This window comes from Octopus bimaculoides, chromosome 5, assembly GCF_001194135.2.
Source record: "Octopus bimaculoides isolate UCB-OBI-ISO-001 chromosome 5, ASM119413v2, whole genome shotgun sequence".
Classification (NCBI taxonomy): domain Eukaryota; kingdom Metazoa; phylum Mollusca; class Cephalopoda; order Octopoda; family Octopodidae; genus Octopus; species Octopus bimaculoides.
In genome coordinates this window covers 106,294,683-106,315,790 of record NC_068985.1, presented here as the reverse complement: position 1 = coordinate 106,315,790, position 21,108 = coordinate 106,294,683, and the positions used below count along the sequence as shown (strand labels likewise).

Genomic DNA, 21,108 nt, shown 5'->3' with positions numbered 1-21,108 from the left:
AAAAAAAAAAAAAAAAAAGAAAAGAAAATGCGCACATCATTTCCTTCTGAAACGTGTGTGCGCGCACAAGCGCAAATTTTCCGTTTGTTCGCAAGTTGTAAAGTGTGTGTCTACCCATACACAGTTTAGTGGTAACACTGCATACCTGTATGAATTACACAATAGAAAGTTTTTAAATCAACATAACTCGAATATGTCTAAGTATTTTGACACACTAACTGAGCAAAGAACTGGAACGTGTCTCGCATGGCATTTTGTCAAACGCTCTAACGACTTTACCGATTCATCGCCTGCTGGGTTTATATGTTATTATATTTATAGTATTTTAAGTACTTGACTTTTTTAATGTTTTCTACCTATTATTAAATGTGAAAACGTATCTGGTCAACATCTACTCAGTGTATCTGTCTACACGGTTTGTAATATTGTTATATTGATGTTGCATGCATTTTGGTATGCATGCATGTGGTCTATACTATTTATGGTGACATGTTCGATATGGAGAAACAGTTCTCTTTTGTGTGTATTGTTTTCACACTCATATACATATCATCATCATTTAACGTCCATGTCCCATACTGACATAGGTTGGTCTGTTTGACACCATTTGATGGACTCAAGGACTGCATCATGCTCTTGTGTCTGTGCTGGTATGGTTTCTATGACTGGGTACACTTCCTGATGCCAACTGCTTTACAGCACATGCCGAGTGCATTTATTTTTATAATACTTGCACTATTTTTAAAGTGAAGAAAGACCTTGCACAGGGCCGAGCCCACTGCTCTAAACAATAAATGCAGTTGCTCGAAAAGAAAGAACTAGTCTACATCACTTGGTGCAAACCAAGTCTCAAGTGTTGCATCAGTGTTTTCCTTCTCCAAGACAGATGTCTAAGTAAAGACTAGAGGTCTGCCACTCACAGCAAGTTATCATTGAGGTTTACTCCTTGATCATGTGTAAATACACGCAGACATTTGCTGTTGGATGGATGCTAACTCATCTAAGTTCATCTGCCTTTTGATAGGTTTTGTTTTATGTTCTGCGGGGTATCCAACAAAAACCATTCTCCTTATCAAACAGGTTGTGCCAGTAGCTGTAAGAGTTGGCTGACATATTCATATATACAAAAGAAGTTTCAGTTAAAAGTTCATTACAAATTTTCCTTGCTTGTTACTTACGCTTCATTCTCAAGTCATGCTCAACCCACCAACATTTTGCCACACCCTATCAGTAGTTTGTGCACCTCTCTTTGAGACATACTGGTCTATATTGAAGAAAATTATTGACATATTTATTAGGATTTTATATCCATTGCTAAAGCAACCCAAAATAAATTGAAGAATCAAGTAAATGCAGTTATTGCGAGACTTAAAGGAGTCAATGCAATTATATGGATTAACCCATTAAAAGGATTAATGCCTTTATTTGAATTAACCCAAATAAATGCATTGATCATACATCCCCCCATATATTTCCTAGTAATGATTATTTCTAAGGTTGGATGAACAGTCATATATTCTAACAGACAAGATCCAATGGATTAATGTTGCTAAATCAAAAGAAGAAATTAAGGAATGTTTGATGTTGATAAACTATTATCTCCAGTTTATACCAAAACTTGCAGGCATCGTGCAGTTCTTTTAGTGGAAAGGAATGTCTTGATGCATCAAGAATAGGCTTAACCCTTTAGCATTCAGATTATTCTGTCCAATATAATGCTTAGTTTTTCAATTGTTCTGTATTAATCATGCATTATCTCAAAGTTGTGACATTTTGAGATGATGTGATTGTTTATTTTTAGATTTACATTATAGGGTAGGTGTAAGAGTCCAGATCTGTCTGGTTTGAACATAAAACAGGTATAATATTTTGGCCAGTTTAAATGCTAAAGGATTAAGAAAATTAAAGAACTTTTTATCTCAATACTCTGTTTTGGCAACATCCTTTACTGTGAGTGTGAAACAAATCTTACTGTTGATGCTTTTGAAATTGTAGCAGCAGGAATAAAGTCTCAAAATGAAAGGCTTGTTGCAGATGTTAGTCATACACATGATAGAGAAATTGGAGAAAGATTTAAAGTGGAGCTTATGTGATTGTCATGGTGAGTTGAAAGATTGGGACAGAATCTATTAGCAAAATCTTCCATGCTGAGAATTGATATTTGGCTGTTCTAATCAATTTTTTCAAAACAATTTGATGTTTTTAGATGAGCTTACAACCTCCGTCTTTGAGGTAGCCTGTAGAACAGTATCATAAAAATGGTTCTTCCGATCATTTGGTAGGCTCGCTTGTGGGGCGTAGGCAGAGATAATTGTAGCTGTTGCTGTTCTGCAGGACTAGCCTGAGCTTAAGCACTCTATCGTATACCCTGACAATCTCTATGACTTTATCTACTCATTTCTCCGCAAGGAGTATGCCTACACCCCCAATCCATCCATGTTACTTTGCCAGAAGATTTTGTACCTATGTTCCTTGCCTGTGAGAACCCTAGCTGAAGCTCCTCTCCATCTTACCTCTTGTATGCAGCATACATCGACACGTCTCTTTTCAAGCATCTCTACAATTTCACTAGACCTACATTGACTGACAACTCTGAAAACTGGGAAAGGAATGTGGGGTGAGGCTTGGGGAGGAGAGATGTTATTCAGTGCCTGAAAAGAAGAGGGAGGTTGTCGTGTTCGTTTTTTAGGCATGCTATGATTATTAATATGTAAATATACCCAGTCAATGTCTGCACAATGTATCTGTCTAACTGGTTGGTTATGTCATTATTATGCTAATGTTGTGTTACATACATTTTTGCATGCATACAATTGGAGAATGCTAACAATTGACTACAAATTCAGTATAACAATCAGTTTTGTGATGTGCTGCTTGGATAACAGTGAGTCGCATCTGAAGATTACCATATACTTACTATTGCTGACTTACATATAATTATCATAAACATGATATATATTAACAATGCAATTTCTTAAAGTTCTCTATTACCAAATAAGGATTCCTAACATATTTACAAGGCTATAAAATTTGGGGCAAGAATAAAATCACCCTAGTACTTATTTGACTTCAATGGGTTTAAACCCATAACATAAACAAAAAGCATTTTGTTCAGTATTTGACTATTTAGTTAATTAACTCCTCTTTATATATTCACCCTTTGATACCAAACTACCTATGACTGCCCCTGGGTCTTTATGTTTTAAAATGATCTAAATTAAAACCTTCCATCAAAATTTCATGTTAATTTTTGTTCTAACACTTGCTTGATAAAAAAAAAAGTTATTTTACTAAATTCTTCATTATCTTCAAAATTACTTGAAACAAAGTCCATGTATGAAGTTTATTTCAATAGAAATATGTTAACAAAAGGATTAGTCCCAGCTTAGAAAAAAATAAAATAGAATTTTTTTTAAAGTTTTCAATAACCTTTAAAGTACTTTGTGATTTACATTGTTATCTTTATTAATGAAATTTTACTGTTTAAAAACTAGATAAAATATCCTTATATCTTCACTTCATAATGGAAATTATAGAAAGCAAATAAAGGTGGAGAAAAACTGTTATCAAGGTTATTTAAACACAAATAAATCTGTCTTCTTCAACAAGACAACAAATTTGTCATTACAGTGAATTTGTGGAAAGTTGTTAAATAAATTCTCTTTTTTCTTTTCTTTTTTTTTTGTTATTTAGAATTCTTGTCATAAACTCAGCCTACACCCATCTCACTTTTTGTTTTCATATCAGAAGCTTCCTGTTAGACCACATCACTGCAGCATATACAACAAAGTACTCTCCAACTCACACTATTTTGGCTCTTCTGTATCCCAAAATTCAGTTGTCTTCCTTCAGTACATTGACACTCTACTTGCTAACATTTCTAACAAAACATTCTCCTATGCAAAAATTGCAACACAAGGAATGCATCCTAAGGCTTTGGCTTTCTCATTACAGTCAGAATAAACATCAACCTTGATCAGTTTCTGAACTGTGGTGTATGCGTGCGAGTAGAAGTAATCAGCTTACCTCGGTTTCCTTCCTTTGCATGAGTCTGTCCTGCGGTATCCGATCTTTGCGGCTGGCCCGACCCGAAGAACACTAGAAATAGCAGCTGCTTCTCGCAACACCTAGACGATTGCTTGGCACATCCTCTCCTCACAACAACCCCGTTTGAAAAGGGCACGAAATCCTGATCGAGGCTCCCTCAGCCCTTCTTCCTCTTCCAGTCAGCTCGCCGTTCCGGTCAGTTCACGGTTCCGGTCAGCAGTCAGCTCCCCAGTTGCTGACATCGAAGAGTCACATTGGAGTACTGCTTTTGTATATTAGAGACTGCTGCTACTAAATACATGTATATATACATCCCAGACTACATCCCAAAGAATGCCATCCAAATGGTTTACAATAATTTAAGCACCATCACACTGCAACTCTAGCTTACAAACACAGCTTCTTCTCTTTGTCTTTTCTATCACTACTACACCAACCTCTGCTCCTCTAAACCAGCTTACTACATTTCCTTGCCTCACATGGAGATCTAACCCCTTTCCTATATCCTCATCACAACTGTGTTGTACATCCCAAACCTTGCAATAAACATTTCCATAAGTCCTTCTTCAGAACTTCTCTCTATCCATGTTTTGCTTGCAAATATTAATCTATAGATATCCAAATTATACATCAACTGACTCAAACTCCTCAGTCTGGGAAAGCCTGCAAAAGATACTGCTATTCTTCCTATGACTAATTTTAAAATTCCCTATTTTTTTTCTTTGATTAATATGAAAAGAGTTTTTGAGATGCATTTTTGCCAAGATTATATATGTGAAATAGTCATTGAGTTAATCAGGAAATAATGGGGCTTATCTAGAATTTGAATGATTTGAGGGTGTTTTAGTTGTGTGTTATTCATGACTAGAAAGGTTGAAGAACACATCTAGTTCCCTTGGTAAGTGTAATGGTTGTGTCTTTATGATGTTAAAAGAAATTATGCTGTCATGAAGAAAGTTTTCACAGTCTCTGTTCTGTAGACATTTGATATTAGTCAATTAGGTTGCTTGCTTGTGTGTGTGTGTGTGTGCAGTTCATAAGAGTACTGACTTGTACTATGTACATAGTAGTGGGAGTGCTTATGAATAAGCAAGTAGGTCATTGATGTAGAGAAGAAAGAATATGCTGACATAATCGAACTTCACTGGGTCACTATGACAGAAACTTGCTTCTTCAAGAGATAAGAAGTAGACAGAGGTCATAGGCTTTGAGGGTTTGTCTTGTGATAGGCATTTAAAGGCTTTTGCTTAAATAACTGAAGGCAAAGCAACAGCATGCAAAAGAAAGTGAGAATTGGTTGCAAAGGATTCATACAAAAAGTGCAGAATCTCAAAGTAGAAGAGAATGATGTAAATATTTGTTTAGGTTATCAGGAGGGAAAGCGGTACTAATGGCTCTCTATGGGGCCTCTGAGTCTGATAAGAGTGAGGAAGGTATCCTCAAATTGAAAACCTGGCCTGAATGATTACAAGAGTGTGAACTCCTCTTAAAACACCCAAGGTACCAGCTGTTGGTGTCAAAGTAGCACTATGACCCTCCCCTCAACCCTGTCCCCTACCCCATTGCTGCTGCTGCCCTTGAACCCGACTTTATGTACCATTCTTGTAATTCACTGCATTTGTGCGTTTACCCATACTGCTGCCATCATGGTAGATGTTGTTGTTGTTGTCATTGTTGTTAGTTATGTTGTTGATATTGTTGCTGTTGTTGCCATTGTTGTTAGTCGTGTTGTTGATATGGTTGCAGCCATCTCTGAAGTTACTGTATCTGCGTTTGTTAGGTGTGTATATGGGTTCACTTCCTATGTTGTTTGTATCTATGCCCTATACACAGCTTTTTTTTAAATGTCTACTAATTTTTTAATATTTATCATAGGTATCTACATATATGTTTATTGTACATGTATTATGCTGTTTGTATCTTTTCTTTTAGGCACAAGGCCTGAAATTTGTGGTGGGGCTAGTCAGTTACATCAGCCCCAGTGCTCAACTAGTATTTATTTTATCAATCCTATAAGGATAAAAGGCAAAGTCTACCTCGGCAGAATTTGAACTGTGAATATAAAGCCAGAAGAAATGCTGCCAAGCAATTTTTTTTTTTTTTTTTTTGCCATGCTAACAATTCTTCCAACTTAATCTGACAGAATGATGGCTTTGAGAATGAGGTGAAGCTGTTCCATTTCGGAATCAAAATGAGGCTGATATTCTAAATGTATTGTCATTGCTGTACTAACATTATTGCATGTATTATTTTCTGTATGATAGAAACAATTCTAGATGGATACTAGTTTGTTAAAACAGCTTCGTTATTCAGTTTGAAAAAGCATCTTTGAGAGAAAGGATCATGAGTGACTATGAATATATTTGGACAAACACTGCATGACATGGCAAGAATATTGCTGGTTAATAACAATGAACTTTCAGTCTATGCCCCAGATATCACAGACTTGGTAGCAATTTTTTGCAACTACAATAAAAACTAAAGATTCTGAAGTAAGTATGATGGCCATATTTACACCTACTTTACAGTATTCAAGGCACATGACTCAGTGGCTAGAGTGTTGAGCTCACAATCATGAGGTAGTGAGTTCAATTCCTGGACTGAGCTGTGTGTTGTGTTCTTGAGCAAAACACTTTATTTCATGCTGCTCCAGTTCACTCAGCTGTAGAAATGAGTTGCAACATCACTTGTGCCAAGCTGTGTCAGCCAGCCTCCCTTCTCCATGCTAGCTGTAGAAACATTGCCAGATCAGATTGGAACCTGGTGCGGCCTTCTGGCTTGTCAGTCCCCAGTCAAACCATTCAACCCATGCCAGCATGGAAAATGGATGTTAAACGATGATGATGATATATACACACACACACACACACACACACACACACACACACACACACACACACACACACACATGTGTGTGTATAATATGGGGTGTTCATTTTGTAAAGGAGACTATCAAAGTTGTTTGTGGATTGACAATATCAAAGAATGCACTGAAAACAAGAGCCTGGCAGATTGTACGCATGCAGTACAACACAGAGAGAAGGGTACAGAGTTCAGTTCTATGTAGTGGCTTGCTAACCACTTTCTTCTGTCTTGTAGGGGTATTTACTCTATCTTTTAAGCTGTTTTCACAGTTGTTCTGCATTCAAGATTTACTTTATTTCCTGTAAAATACCAACTTACTTGGTGCGTTTAAGTTTGTTTATAAAAAGTGTTCTCACATTTCGAAAGTTATCATTTAACATTATAAAAGATGGTATTCATTATTTGGGATCACTTAATGGTACAGAGTGCTCAGCTGGAATTTGAGAGGTACAGAGTTCAATTCTGTGTAGTGGCTTTCTGGCCACTTTTTTCCATCTTCTAAGGGTATTTACCTGATCTTCTAAGCTGTGTTCACAGCTATCCTGCATTTGAGATTTACTTTATTCTCTGTAATATATGTATGACCATCTCTTCCATTTTTCTTTTCAGCAACTGCTGGTGCAACATAAAAACCACCTGTGCTGGCACCACATAAAAAGCATCTGTGCTGGTGCCACATAAAAAGCACCCAGTACTCTCTGTAAAGTAGTTGTTGTTAGGAAGGGAATCCAGCTGTAGAAAACACATCAAAACAGACAACTAGAGCCTGTTGCAGTTCTCTGGTTTGTCAGCTCCTGTCAAACCATCTAACCCATGCCAGCATGGAAAATGGATGTTAAATGATGATGACAGTGATGGTGGTGATAATGATGAGATGATTACTGTGTACTGTTAAGTTTGAAATGATGATTTGCATATTTATTTTTAATATGTTCCAGCAGATTCAATGAAAATATGCTAGACCTATGTTTTGCAGAAATAATAGGTACATCGGTCTGATGATATTCATGAAAGTTGTAATAATGATTTGTGTATATGATTTGATAAGATTACTCTTTTACTCTTTTACTTGTTTCAGTCATTTGACTGTTGCCATGATGGAGCACCGCCTTTACTCAAACAAATTGACCCCAGGACTTATTCTTTGTAAGCCTAGTACTTATTCTATCGGTCTCTTTTGCCAAACCGCTAAGTTACGGGGACGTAAACACACCAGCATCGGTTGTCAAGCGATGTTGGGGGGACAAACACAGACACACAAACATATACACACACACACACACATATATATATACATATATACGATGGGCTTCTTTCAGTTTCCGTCTACCAAATCCACCTACAAGGCTTTGGTCAGCCCGAGGCTATAGTAGAAGACACTTGCCCAAGGTGCCACGCAGTGTGACTGAACCCAGAACCATGTGGTTGGTAAGCAAGCTATTTACCACACAGCCACTTTTATATAAATCTTAAAAACACTTCTATACCATCCAAAATCATTGGAATTGCTGAAAGAATTGTTACAAGTGTGAAAGGGGTTCAAAAGCATACTCATTAAGTAACAATTCTTATTTCTTTACTGCCCACAAAGGGCTACACACAGAGGGGACAAACAAGGACATACAAACGGATTAAGTCGATTATATGGGCCCCAGTATATAACTGGTACTTATTTAATCGACCCCGAAAGGATGAAAGGCAAAGTCGACCTCGGCGGAATTTGAACTCAGAACGTAACGGCTAACGAAATACCGCTAAGCATTTCGGCCGGCATGCTATCGTTTCTGCCAGCTCGCCGCCTTTAAGTAACAATTCTATTAATGTATATTTAAGCCATAAATTTTTATTGAACAATCCTTTATTCAGGAAAATTTCTTAGTTCATCTGCTTTGATTGTTTGGTTTACAGAATGTAATCACCAATAACTATATCATATGAAATTGCAGCTCTTGCTGGCATAATTGCAGAAGAAATGATGAACAACAATGGCAGTGCCAAATGAAACTGCTGCTCTATTTGATATCACAAGAGAAATGATCATCTCAAGCAGGAAATAATACAGCTGTAATTCTTAAAGGTGAACAGGGTATACAAATGCGTGTAAATCAACTAAACAATAACATATATATTTGTTTCAAATTTTGGCACAAAAGCAGCGATTTTGAGAGAGAGGACTAGTCGATTAAATTGATCCCAGTGCTTAACTGATACTTTATCAACCCTGAAAGAATTTGAACTCAGAACATAAAGATGAACGAAATGCTGCTAAGCATTTCACCCACTGCTAACAATTCTGTCATCTCACCGCCCTACGCAGTGATTTGTATATTGATAGCAAACAAAATGCTGAATCAGTCCCTCAAGCTTTGAATGATATTTCAAACTTATTTCATAAGGATGGGAATTAAAAGAAGATGGTGGTGGTGGTGGTGATGATTTTGACAGCTGATACAAGAACAAAGGTTGTAAATTATGTGAGACACAATTTATGAATAATGAAAGAAATGAAACTAATACATTTTTCAGGATGCTATTAGATATTACGCTAAATTTTTGTGGATGCTTGCACATGATCGAAACTTTTTAGAATGGTTACTAGTTTGATGAAACAAACTGGCTATTCAGTTGAGGGAAAGGATTCCATGTGACTACAACCATATTTCAATGAACAATCCACAATAACATGCACACACATGTGTGTGCATGCACCCCCCCCCCACACACACACACACTCTTGCAGAATAAGGTTTCTTATTCACCTGGCACAAAAGTGTTTTATTTTGTTAGGGATAGCAATGATGAGCTGATAGAATTGATAAAATGTTATAAAAAAATAATAGTGCTTAGATACACTGCAACTCATCAGAAAAAGTAACCAAAACTGCATGAACAGTACATAGGATATACAAAGGAACTGAACCATGAATAATTCTTTAAAAAAACACAGAGTGGTGGGGGTTCAAGTGTACTATTGGTAAATTTCAAGAAGCATGGAAGTTTCAAAGGCTGTAGAGTCTCAACAGCTAACCACTGATGCAGGTAGTTTATGCCATGCTTCAACAATTCTGAGTGTGAAAAAATGTTTCTGAAAGTCATGGATGCTGTGTTGTTTTATTGATTTTGTAAGCATGTCCATGAGTGTTATCATCATCATCATCATCATCATCATCATCATCATCATTTAACGTCTGTTTTCCATGCTGGCATGGGTTGGAATTCAAAAAGATGCTCAAAGTTGTTGGAAAAATAGTGGATAATCTTGTGGGTGTCTACCAAGTCAGTTGCCAGAGACTGGAGCTTTAGTGTGTCCATGACCAAGGAAGCAAGATGTTCAGAGTATGGTAGTTGCCTGACAGTGGGTATTGGTCTGGTTGTACGTTTCTGAACTATTTCTTGGAAATTGATATGCTGAGCAAGATAGCAGTTCCAGAGTGGTGATGCACACTCAGTGTGGACGTAGCATGGCCATATACAACTTTAAATATATAACTGGAGAGCAGCTGACAAAAGTCTCTCTGAGTGATGCTAAGACACCCTCAGTCTTCTTGACAACTTTAGAGATGTGGTTTGTCCAATGCTTTGCAGTATTTGTCCTAGCTATACATTGTGAATTCAAACCCTGCTAGGATCAGTTTTGCTCTTCATCCTTCTGGGGTCGATAAAATAAAGTACCAGTCTACTACTTGTGGTACGGGGGGAACTGTAATGCAGGGAATAAAATACAGTTCATCCACTTCTCATTGGCTGTTCAGCTGTGTTAAGTCCAAACACGTGTCCTACCCAACTCACTTAATGTTAGCAGCTGCTACTACCAATCCCTGCTAGCTTGCTCTACTTGCATCCGTTCACCACGACTGCCCTAGGCTGAAAGAGGATGACCCTGGTCTTGCTTCCCTCACTTCCTCTCTCCCACTTCCTGTTCCAGCAGAGCCCCTTGAGTGTTGACATCACAGCCCTTTCCTTCCAGTTCATCTCATCCCCACCTGATCTTAAAAATCACCTCCTCACTTCACTCCATGTCGAAATCTGCCATCTTCTGCTCTTGCCCTCTCTGGGATCTCCTGCATCATTGCCACCATCCCCTCTCCCACTTTGTCTCCCCAGTTTGCCCTGTTTGCTCATCTCTTGATGTAGCTGCATGTTGTTCATAGCTACCCTGCGGAAGAGAGAGAGGGTCTGCCTTTGTGCAGCTTGGGGAGGGGGTGAAGTGTAGGTCAAGCCCCCGAAGGCATGCTGCCAACTGACAATTACATATACGTCTGTGGTGGTACAGAAGGTACAATTTACATGAATCTTATTGTCTTGAACTTAGCACAAAATCTTGGGAACATATTGAATGTAAAAACCCACCAGAACCAAGATATTGGCATGGAACTGTAATGCGGGGAATAAAATATGGTTCACCTACCTCTCGTTGTTGGCTGTCCAGCTGTGTTAAGTCCAAACACATGCCCTACCTGTCTCACCTAGTGTTAGCAACTGCTACTACCAATCCCTGCTAGCTCACTCCACTCACATCCGTTCACCATGACTGCCCCAGGCTGAAAGAGGGCAATCCTGGTCTTGCTTCCCTCACTTCCTCTCTCCCCCTTCCTGTTCCGGTGGCGCTCCTTGTTGACATCACAGCCCTTTCCTTCCAGTTCATCAGTACTGGGGTCGATGGTATTGACTAATATCCACCTTTCAAATTTGTTGGCCTTGTGCCTAAATTAGAAATCATTTTGTTAGGCGTGGGAATGGGAAAACCGGAAGTTGGTTTATTCATCATATCTTTACCATAGGCATTAACAAGGTAAGTGATGCAGTCTAAATCTGCAAATGAAACTGTGTTGTCATGAACCTACCACCTACTCTACTGTATCACCCCAACTTTCCATTTACACAGAAGATAGAAGCTGTTTTATTACTGAACAAACAACAAAAGGTTTTTTTGTTTAAGGAGTGGTTTATCAGGTATTTATAGAGTGTGACCTACATAGTTTTAACTTTGGAATAATTTAATCAAAATGTATGAGAGAAAAAATACTGAAGAATCTTTGTAGAAGGTCATGAGTTACCAACATTTGTGCTTACCTCATTCATACACATTCTTCTACTGGTGTGTGTGTTACATGTATTACAAATGTCTATATTGTGTAAATAACACAGTGTATTTATCTATGATGAATATTTATGCATGTACTGGCTACAATATGTATTAAACGTGTAATATATGTAAATATATATATATAGAGAGAGAGAGATAGTTGCCTCTGTGTGTCTGCTCTTTTATTTAGAAACTACAAAATGACCATCCACAAAATCATATCTTTTATCATTTACTTGTTTCAGGCTTTGGAATGTGGCCATGCTGGGGCACCACATTGAAGGGGTTTAGTCAAACAAATTGACCCAGCACTTATTTTTAAATCTGCTGCTTATTCTATCAGTCTATTTTTGCCGACCTACTAAGTTACAGACATGTAAACAAACCAACACCAATTGTCAAATAGTGGTGGGGGACAAATACACAAGCACAACCACATATATAGATATATAGAATTAATCTTCTCTCTTCGCTTCTTTGTGCCACATAGGCTCAACTCCCTTCCCCTCTTCATCTGACTCCCCTCTTCTCCTCTCTTCATATGACACACACACTAAATAAAGAAATGGTAGTAAGTAAATGTGTTTTTCAAAAAAGATTGGTAAATTTTCAGATTAACACCCACACGATTTTCACTACAGTGTTAGGGTTGGGGTTTTAGGGTCAGGGTTAGGGTTAGGTTGGTAATCATGCAGGTGTTAATCTCAAGATTTACGAAAAGATTAAAAAAAAAACTCAGTTTGTCGGGAATAAATGTTTGTCGATCGTATTTGAAAAAGATGTGTCGCTATTTTTTTTTTATTGTTATGGTGAAGGACGGAGTTAGAAATAACTTATAATTCCCGCCAATTAGAATGAATTCATTGGTAACCATAGGTACATATATATGTGTAGATATGTGTGTATTTACGTATGATTGGTAGTGTGTCTGTTTATTTGACTCTCACTCTTTTTCCTTCATTTCTTTGTCTTTTTTCTTGGATTGTTCATAAACGTTCATAAGAGAAAGTAGCAATTGAAACGATTTGTAAGAGGAGTAGAAAGAGTTAAGTAGATTGTTTTAGAGGGGAGAAGTGATTTTGTATGTAGTTTTATGGATTTTATTCGTAATTGGGAGTTATTTTGACTGAAAAAATGACGCTGTGACCTAACTTATTGTATTTAGAATATTAATTCCGATTCTTTCATCCAAGAAATTTGGAATTGTGTAAATGTATGAATTTTAAACATACACACATACAGAGAAAATCTGCCTTTTATAGATAAGATATGGTCCATAATATTTACGAAGGGCAGATTCCGAGAGAGGTGAATAAAATATGATTAACAATAGACGTACAGGTGCCAATCCATTATGGCTGCTTCTAATGACTCCTTTAATTGGTTAATGAAAATGGTTTCTTTACAATGATGTAATGCTTTCATTAATCAATTAAAGGAGTCGTTAGAAATGGCCTTAATGGAGTAACACCTGTACCTCTACTGTTACTCATTTATATATATAACAAGCTTCTTTCAGTTTCTGTCTACCAAATCCACTCATAAGGCTTTGGTCAGCCCAGGTTTACAGTGGAAGATACTTACCGAAGGTGCTATGCTATGCAGAGGGACTGAACCCAAGACCACATGGTTGGGAAGCAAGTTTCTTACCACACCTGTGCCTACATCTATGTTATTTGCCAAATCACAAGAAAGTTTTCTATAACATGTATATTGATGGCCAAACAGCAATGTATTTGATTTTTCTTTTTAATGTTTGACAAAAAACTGATCATTTTTCCCTTTCAATCACTTCACTCTTTAGTCATTTGCAAGCAAAAGATTTTGTCTGAATTCATGCAATAATGGTAGAAACAGCAGTCAAATCTCCCTCAAACCGTACTTTATTGTTTATCATCATCACCATCATTATTTAACATTCATTTTCCATGCTGGCGTAAGTTGGACAGTTAGACAGGAGCTGAGTAGCCAGGGGGGTTGTGCTAAGCTCTTCTGTCTGCTTTGGTATGGCTTCCGTGGCTTTACAGAGTGTACTGGGTGCTTTTTACATGGCACCAGAACCAGTGAAGCCATCAAGTAATATGCAAGACAAAGACAAAGAATCCACAACTGAGGGAGGAGTAGTATTGAGAGAAGTGGCTTTGTGCCAGTAACCAAAAAGGAAACTTCTATGGGGTAGCTCAACCTGCTAAAAATAGCTGCCAACTCACATACAAATCACACCTTACTGTTTTATGTTTGTATTAGCCAATGTGGGGACCACTACATAACCGTTAGACTTGCTAGTAGTAGTAACCAAATCTGTCTCAAATTACACCCTACTTCTCTTTTGCATAAAAGAGAAGCATTTTGTCTTTACATTGAGTTCAAATTCTGCTGAGGCTGATTTTTGCCTTTTATCCTTTTGAGGTCACTGATGTACCAGTTGGGGTACATCGACCCTGGAGTCGATGTAATCGATTAGCCTCATTCCCATTAAATCTCAGGACTTGTGCCTATAGCTGGAAGCATTGTAAGGTGCTTTGTGCCTGATTTCATTAGAGCTCACAAGATTATCTAGCAACAACTTTATATATCTTGACTAGAAACACAGAAATAGTGTTGGTAACTTTCAAGAAGCATGGAATTTTTGAAGGATGCATTGTCTAGACAGCTAACTACTTGTTTCGGTAGTTTATTCCATGGTTTGATAATTCTGAGTTTCAAAAAATATTTCTGAGAATCCGGTGTGCAGCTCTGTTCTTACTAACACTATTTCTGATGAGGCCTATGCACCTTTTCTTCTTCATGACTCTTTTACTGCTCACTTTTCTGTGTTTGTATTTTGGTATTTCTTGACTAGAAACACAGTGCAGAGGTCATGCCAGAACATGAACCATCGAATAACATAAGATTCTGTCACCTGTCACTGCTAACTAAATGTTTGGACAAATAATAAAGAAACGGATCAGGGCACTGCAGGAGTTATTTCCCTTGCAACTTTTTTTACCTGCATGAATGTTGTATGTATTTACCTATATATTATCTAACAACTTTGGTTATGATTATTAATTCAATGTCTCTATCACTTATCAACATGCTTATAAAATATATAAAAAGAACAGAACTGCACACCTGATTCTCAGAAATATTTTCTCAAGCTCAGAATTATCAAACCATGGAATAAACTACCCACACTAGTAGTTAGCATCCTTCAAAAATTCCATGCTTCTTGAAAGTTGCCAACACTATTTCTGATGTGCCTATGCACCTTTTCTTCTTCACGGCTCTTTTACAGTTCACTTTTCTGTCTTTGTATTTTGGTATGTCTACTGTGCATGTACTTTTAACTACCATTGCTGTCTTTCTTTGATTTATTGCTGCTTTCTAAACCCTTTTTTACCCTTTTCCAACCAGTTGTGATGCATCTGAGCAATGTATACAATAAGCTCATTATCATTATTATAATTATTATTAAGGCGGCAAACTGGCAGAATTGTTAGTACACCGGGCAAAATGCTTAGCGTCATTTTGTCTGACCTTATGCTTTGAGTTCAAATTCCACCAAGGTAGACTTTGTCTTTCATCCTTTCAGGGTCAATGTCATCAACTAGCCTCCTACAAAGTTCAAGCTTTGTGCCTATAGCAGAAATGATTAGTACCTCTGCCTTTGCAAAGGCAGAGATATTGTTTTCAGTTGTGTTTGTTTGTCTGTGGACAAGATATCTCAAGAACCACTGGGTAGATTTAGATGAAACTTTCAGGTATGTTTGGCCTCGTGACTGGCACAAACTGATTAGATTTTGGGATAGATCTGGTACTGGACAAAGATTCTGGATTATTTTTCCTGTTTTTTTACTTAATTTTTGAGAGAGGTTGGGTTCATTTTTAGTATTCTCATTTGTGAGAGCAGTCAAGTTTATTTCAGATATTCACATTTTAAAAATCATCTCTGGCTAATCGTTGAGAGGACATTGGTGTTGCTTTGGTGGAGGTTTGCACTCCCTGGATGCTCTTGTTATTATTATTATTAAGGTGGTGAGCTGGAAGAATGCTTAGTGGCTTTTGTTTTGGCTCTTTACATTCTGAGTTCAAATTCTGCTGAGGTCAACTTTGCCTTTCATCTTTTCAGGGTTGACAAGGCAAGTACCAGTTGGGCACTGGAGATGATGTAATCAACTTATTACCTCTCCCTAAAGTTGCTGGCCTTGTGCCAAAATTTGAAACCATTAAGGCAGAAAGCTAGCAGAATCTTTAGCACATGAGACAAAATGCTTAGTGGCATTTCTTCAGGCTCTTTATATTCTGAGTTCAAATTCTGCTGGGGTTGACTTCACCTTTCATGCTTTCAAGGTTGATAAAATACACACCAGTTGAGCACTGATATCAATGAAATCAACTAACCTCCCCCTGCCCCAAATTTCAGGCCTTGCGCTTATAGTAAAATGGATTATTACTGTTATTGTTAATATTTTTAAGGCAGCGAGCTGGCAGAATCATTAGCATGCTAGACAAAATGCTTTGCGGCATTTCATCTGTCTTTACATTCTGAGTTCAAAGTCTGCTGAGACCAACTTTACCTTTCATCCTTATGGGGTAGATAAATTAAATACCAATGGAACACTGGGGTCGATGTAATCAACTAGTCCCCTCCCCCAAAATTTCAGACATTGTGCCTAGAGTAGAAATTATTATTATTATTGGTCTGTTTTAGATGAGGTCTGATATGAGGCGAAACAGCTGCTGCTAATGGACAATACGTTACGAGCATTATCACATTTACAAAATTATTTTCATAAGAAAAACTTATGTTCACTAAATAGCTATGTTAATATTACAAAGGCCAGTAATTATTTGTAAATGACATTCACTGTGGACTGGGATGTTCCAGTGTTTAATGTTCTTCACTAGAAACACAGTGCAGAGGTCATGTCAGAACATGAACCATCGAATAACATAAGATTCTGTCACCTGTCACTCCTGACTAAATGTTTGGGCAAATCATAAAGAAACGGATCAGGGCACTGTAAGAGTTATTTACCTTGCAAGGTTTTTTACCTTGCACGAGTGTTGTATGTATCTACCTATATACATGCATATACACAATCTGCAAGTTAAGGAAAGGAACTTAAGCACTTATAATTAGCTCGATGAAACAACAAATTTTAATCAATCAAATTCTCCTTTATTTTTAAAAATAGGATCGTATTTTGAAGCTCCAAAGTGTTAGGAAGCATTTACAGTCAAAATGAGATGTTTACAACTAGAGTTGACCAAATGAAGCTCAGACAAAAAACGACCAAATGAAGCTCAGACAAAAAACGACCAAATGAATATCTCACACCTGTCACATGGGCCTGTTCAAACAGAGCTGACTGAGATCACTCTTCAACATTCTCCTGGCAATGTCTCACACAGACAAAAACTATTAAATGTGTTTACATACCTGCTTTGTTAAGTCCCATTAATATCTTGATATTCTAAAAGACTTTAGTCTTAGATCCTTCCATTCTTTGTGGAGCACCAGACAACAAATGGTCCCTATCCAGTACAATTATAAGCTTTGTCATGAACCTTTCCCTAGGTCAGGCCCAAATCTGCCAGGTCTGCTTCACCTTCTCTCTGTTTTCCACTCAAGAGAGGCTTTCTCTGGTCTCTGGTATGTATAACATATGGCTGAGCATCTTCCTCTGTCTCACAACAATGGTGTCCTGCAGGTTACTCAGCCTGGCCTTTTCCTGACTTCTACTATCATGATGTGGGTTCATGCTGAGGAATTCAGTTTGGTCCTAAGGCAACATCTGTGGAAGCCATCTGCAGTTCTAGGTTCTGCTGGTCTTTTTTTAACACTTCTGCTGTGGAGTACAGGTCTTCTTGAGTACAGCAAGGCACCAGGCATCTTGGTCCTTTGTCCTCTTGCCTGAAGGGTACAGTATCCTGAGGTTGTTCTTCAGTACTTTATTCCATGTCTTCTTGGGTCTCCCACTTCCACAGGTTCTATTTACTTTGAAATCAGCACTTCTTTGTGGAGCTCTCAGCATCCATCTGCAACAATATCAAATATGTAAAGATTAAAACTAAATAGCAAGGTCCAAAATAATTATGTAAACAAAACTGAATGTTACAGTGATGTTACAGAGTTGATGGAACCAAACTTTAAATTTCTATTTATTTTTTCATCAAACTTACCTTTCTTTGTAGGATTACTACTTGTATTTTGGTTTTCCTTCCAATATGTTCATTTCTGTCAGGCATCTTCATCAAATTAGCTTAGCAAATTATTTCTCCTTTTCTGCAATAATATATATATATATATATATATTTTTTCACAGGAATTTTCAATGGCCGGATACGGATAACTGAAGAGATGTTGGCGTGGGCTTCCACCCCAGCATCCGAAACTCAGAGTTTTATCATGGCTACCAAATAAGTGTCACATATTTTTACAGATATATATATAATGGATGTATATAGTTATAATTCAAGTTTAGATTTAAATTTAAAATTTAAACTGTGTTTTGGGTATGTTCCCTAGGAGTATGCCAGCAGAGCACATTCACTGCTTATGGCTACCTGGTGCTGTCCACAGTAATTGCACAATCATTGCTGGATCTACATCAGGAATTCCTCAGGCGCCCATTGAGTTTAGTAGAAACAATGGATACGGAAGATAGAGTATAGTGGAAACTTTATTTATCACAATGATCATGCAGGATGTGTCAAAACGATTCTTGTGATAAAGTTTCCAATATACTCTTTCCTCCATATCAACTATTTCTATTATATATATATATATATATATATATATGTTTTAAGGACCAATTGTCAGAAAATATGACTTCAAATAGTTTCATTGACAGACAAAATCCTTGTCTCAGTCTATAACATTTGCCAGTTTCCTACGATACTACTAATTGCTATTCACTACTCAAATAGTGATCCATGCTGGACTAAATTATCCATCAATATTACATATTGTTCAATGTATATTCATCTGTTTAGCATTCTTTAATGTCCTTATTTCTATTGATATCACCCACTGTGATGTCTCATTATCACCTACTAACATACCAAATTGATCAATAACCGACTATATTCCTCATTTTTCTCCAGAACACTGCCATTGAAGTTCTCTTAATATTACTCGCTGTTGTATATAATACTAAATATAGCTCAATAACCTGCAATTATAATGTACTGATCTATTTATCAGAAACCAATAAAAACTGGAATCAAAGGAAAGGAAACAAAAAACACCTGTTCATCTGCTCCACTCTCTTGTTAACAGTAAACAACCCTGGGATCAATAATGCTGTGTATATATTTTACATACACACATATATATTTTTTTTTTAAAGTTTTTTTAAAAAATTTTTTTTTTAAAGTTTCAGCTCAGAGCTGCGGCCATATAAGTGTTTAATATGTCTGAGTGTACCATTAAACATGCACTGAATGATGGACTTGAATACAGCTCAATGGGTCAATCTAACAATTAATATTAATATTAATATTACAAATCGTCCAACCCATGCTAGCATGGAAAGCGGACGTTAAACGATGATGATGATGATGATGATGATTATTTGTGACTATTTTAAAACAGTGAGCTGGCAGAATTGTTAGCGTGCCTGGCAAGACGCTAAGTGGCATTTCGTCTGTCTTTACGTTCTGAGTTCAAATTCTGCTGCGATTAACTTTACCTTTTCATCCTTTCAGGGTCAATAAAATAAGGAACAGTTGAGCACTGGGGATCAATGTAATCAACTTGCCTCCTTCCCTAAACTTGCTGGCCTTGTGCCAAAAAATTTGAAATTATTACCAGTGACTATTTTTGTTTGTTTCACTATTAAAAAAAGGCATCCTAAAACGGTAGCACATATATGTGTGCAGGAGTGGCTGTGTGGTAAGAACCTTGCTTACCAACCACATGGTTCTGGGTTCAGTTCCACTGCATGGCACCTTGGGCCAGTGTCTTCTACTATAGCCTCAGGCTGACCAAAGCCTTGTGTGGATTTGGTAGACGGAAACTGAATGAAGCCATTGTGTATATATATATATATATGTGTGTGTGTGTGTGTGTGTGTATTTGTGTGCCAAAATTTGAAAACAATATTTCTGTTAGTTTCACCAGCTTGTCACAGGATCTCTGGAATAACGTTACTTGGCAGGATACATAGCTCAGAGATTGGATAGTTTCTCCAGAGTGAGCTGCTACTTTTCCACATTGAAAGGTCATAGCACTGGTACTATGGACATGTGGTCAGAATGCCACAGGAAAAGATTACAAGTTAGGTCTCCTACTGGTTGGCTTAACTGAAAGAATCTAAGAGTAGACCATGAGTAAGCTGACCAGATAATATCCAGTCTCCATTGGTCATGTTTGAGAATCTAGCAGGAAAGTGTAATGCTGCTTGCTTCTGATAGGACACTATCAAGGCCTGAGGACTCTACCCCCATGACTCTTCCAGGAATAGTAGGTGGAGAAGATGGATGGATAGATGGAAGGACCTTGATTCAAAGTGAGATTGAATCAGGTCTTCCAACAATTCATCTTCTCTGAGTCTACTGGACATATAGCCAACACTATGAGCTAACAAAACCTCTCATTAATTGCACAGCATTCCTTCTGTTTTTAGTCATGAGCAGTTTCTACTTGAGGTACTAATATAGTTAGGCAAATTGATTCAGACAGAGTTTTATGTAATGTACACTATGCAGGTCAGGAATTGGCAACTTCATTTTGTAATAGTCTACTTCTAATGTTTTCTTTTGCCCAAGGCTCACATCATGAGTAAGCTGACATCAGCATTATTTTAATGACCACTTTTCCATGCTCAAATGGGCCAGACAGAATTTGTCATGGCAGATCTTCTACAGTTGAATGCCCTTCTTGTAGACATTGAATTAATAATCATAGAATGTACTACTGAGTTATGTGCTGCACTTTCCAACACACACGTGTGTGTGTGTGTGTGTCTGCAATTGTTACATATAATAGTTGTATGTCCTCATGCTTATTACTTACTTTTCCTTTCAATTAATTGATGTTCTTACATTTCAAGTTGCTTGCTGCAGTTAAATAAATAACTGAAAGACATTATTTTCAAGAATATGGCACCAAAGATGAAATT

General features: G+C 37.3%; 1 protein-coding gene and 1 long non-coding RNA gene across 2 annotated transcripts in view; both read right to left on the bottom strand.

The window, feature by feature from the left end:
- The window catches only part of LOC128247821 (uncharacterized), a 97,051-nt gene extending 85,222 nt beyond the window's left edge, over positions 1 to 11,829 (bottom strand). Inside the window, exon 1 of the mRNA XM_052967898.1 lies at positions 11,321 to 11,829. The gene's annotated coding sequence lies outside the window, so the exon portion shown is untranslated. The remainder of the gene's footprint in view (positions 1 to 11,320) is intronic.
- Positions 11,830 to 17,140: 5,311 nt separating this feature from the next.
- Positions 17,141 to 21,081, bottom strand: LOC128247822 (uncharacterized). Its single transcript, XR_008264143.1, has 2 exons — positions 18,167 to 21,081; positions 17,141 to 18,022 (listed from the first exon to the last, which is right to left on the bottom strand). It is a non-coding gene; the product is annotated as an uncharacterized LOC128247822 (long non-coding RNA).
- Between the last annotated feature and the right edge of the window lie 27 nt (positions 21,082 to 21,108).